Raw genomic sequence first — 3,156 nt, forward strand, 5'->3', positions numbered from 1 at the left:
GAAAGATCTTTCGAGCAATAATTAATACAGAGGAATGTATGGCAAGAATAAACAGACACTATTTCCAGATAAAAGGTAAAATAATATTATTGAAGTGCCATGGGTTTGTTGAAACCACATCTAGTACTGAGAATAAATATATCTTACAGACCATAACAGTAAAGAACTGATCACTTATTTATGTTTTTAATTAGATTTGATATATTTATTTCTTCAATATTATTTTTTATATCAGTGTTAATGTCATGAGGCTGATGACTCGACGACACTTTCAATTTGACTCATTAGGATTTGATTAATAACCAGATTTGTTCTTTGTAATTTCTGTCCAGTAAAACTATTAATCTATAAATCAATAGACATGTCTATATAAAGATATAATCCATGTTTCTGTCTCATATTTGTATGGCATTAAAATGATCTGGAACTTTTGTTTTTCCACTGAAAGTTCTGGTTTGAACAATAAATGCCATATGGGTGAATGATACTCTGATGTCCCATTCTCCTGAAGGCAGCACAGAGCTGCACCACCAGAAACTGACAAACACTGAAGAGAAGAAGAGCTATAATTAATGTAGTTACAGTTCTATCCATGTTTTAATGTTGCAGAGCTCAGTCGTTTTGCAAATAGTTCAAAGTTTAAACTGGCATGTTGTACATCTTTTATCTGGTCATTTTGTGTAATATTTAACAACTAGAAAATGACACAAAATGAGAATATTTTTTTCACTCTGGCTGCTGTTAGGCCTACCAAGTTTAACTTGAATGTTTGTTGCATTTTTCATAGACGCCTGTGAAAATAATTTCTATTCCCATGACTTTTTTGTTCTCTGGGAAATTATTTTTGATGATAAATACAGAAACAAGCATAAAAATCAAAACATCTAAAATAGTGATAGTAATATTAATAATAAAATAATGGTCAGTGCAAAGTAGCCTGCAAATTCTTTGGTGGGGGGCGGTGAGGGACCTGGATAAAGGCTGGTGGGGGCGGTGAGGGACCTGGATAAAGGCTAGGGGGGTGCTGGCCCAAAAAAGGTTGAGAAACACTGATCTAGAGGAAGAATAAACCCCTAAAAGTTGGACTTTTAGAGAATGCCATTACATTCATTGAATGTTAAGTGAAAGGAAAAAGGCACAGATAGCAATACTGTTGGTCCATATCAAGCTGAAAGTCACTGCAAAGGTGAACCAATTAACTCTAGAGCTTTTCATCTTTAGCTTTGTTGACAAGCTCAGACTTCCATAAGTAGCAATGCCTGTTTTTATGACCGCAATATTTTATTTATTAGTAGTTCTATTAACGGTCCTCAATGAAACCCCACAGAGAATCTGCTAAGTATTTGTCAAGAGGAAGATGCTTCAACATTAGATCTGCTTTTGAAACCACTTTTATTGAATTATCAGCAGCTATGCGTTCATTGCTGCAGTAATTCATCTAAAAGCCGTGTTACATTCACATTTAATAAATATTTTACTTGTTTAGTGGCTGCAGAGCTAAAAGTGCCACCATGAGGAATGCAGACAACTAAATGATCACTTCCTGTTGCTCAAATGTAGTCAAATATTTAAATAATTTTATATTATCAAACGTGACGCTCTGATTCTGAAAAAGACATGAAGAAGATTTACTGAGTGTCTGCTTTGGAGATGTATATTTTTCTGGTCCGTTTTATGTTAAATCTACATTCAGTTGCACATGAATCTGTTATTTTGCTGCATTAGAAACATCTGATTGTGGCCACTTTCCTTGGATTTGGATTTATTTTATTCCTACAGACATTCCTGTTGTGGACGCTTGTAGAAAAAGACAAAACAAAATATATACATTTCTTAACGAAAACACAGTTAAGAAAAAGTAAAAACATTTTCATTATGTCAGTTTTGGTCCTCCGTATCCCATACTGATTCCACTGACTGGTTAGCAAAAAACGGTAAAAATATTTTAAGAATATAAATCAAATTGATATATAAAGCATATATATCATATATATATGACAAAACGAATACATATATTCCCCTGTATTCGTTTTGTTGACATTTTTTGTTGTTGCAATCTATAAAGAAATAAGAAACATTTCCAACTGATTGTGAAATAAATACATAATAAATCTCACAGTCTGAAAACTAAATCCCTAAATTACATCTAAAATTGAAAAGAATTTTAAAAATTAACAACCTTTTATTTGATTTTTAAAAAAATATTCTTTAGTAAATTAAAATGCTGCTCTACCACAAACTAATGCATAAACATTCAACAAAAAATAATATTTCTAAGAAAATAAAAGTTGATTTATATGTCAAAATTAAACTTTATACTTTTACCGTTAAGAAATTATGTTTTTTTTTAAACCATTTTAATTACTGTTTAAAGATAAAATATTTCTGTTTTGGGTAAGCCATGTATATACAGCCCAATATGTTGTACAAAAATAATGTTTTTATTTCAAATATGTAGTGAAAAAAGTCGCCAGAATTGAATTTTATCGGGGGGGGGGGGGGTAATGGCTGTAAAACTAAAAGATTCTGCATATATAATATTAAATAAAACATGAAATTATAGTAATTATTGTCTTGTAGGCGCCAGTCATCAGTCAGGTGACTCTGGGAAAGGAAACGGCCTTCAAATCATGTTTGTCTATACGTCACTGCCACCTAGCGGCCGCGCGGAGCATTTCAGATGAAAATAAACACGATCTTAGGATCCATGGACCTTTGGATGTTTTCATGAAAGTAGAATTAATCTATGTCTTTATAGCTTCACTTTTATTTCTGCTGCACATAAAATGAAGCAAAAAGTTATGTTTATATTTTCAGTTCATATTTATCTAAAGTTACTTGTGTCCAAATTGATCCAAGGGATGGAAGATTTGTGAAAACTTTAACCTAAAGTGGTTTTTAGCATTTCTTTTCATCTAAATCCTCCATTTTCTCCTCTAGCGGCCTCTGATGTTCTGGTCATTGCATTAGGGCACATGAGCAGTTGTTTGTTTGGTTTAAATGACAGCGATCGCGCTGAGGCAGCTGGTCTGTGGTCAGATTAGCTTTCCGTGCAGCACAGCATGGTGCACTGCTGACCTTAATAGAGCCAATGGTCAGTGAACTTCAGCCAAACAGATGTGACTTACAGCCAAACTGTTAGCCGACATCCTTTTC

The sequence above is a fragment of the Poecilia reticulata genome, linkage group LG21, assembly GCF_000633615.1.
Source record: "Poecilia reticulata strain Guanapo linkage group LG21, Guppy_female_1.0+MT, whole genome shotgun sequence".
In the NCBI taxonomy this organism is placed as follows: domain Eukaryota; kingdom Metazoa; phylum Chordata; class Actinopteri; order Cyprinodontiformes; family Poeciliidae; genus Poecilia; species Poecilia reticulata.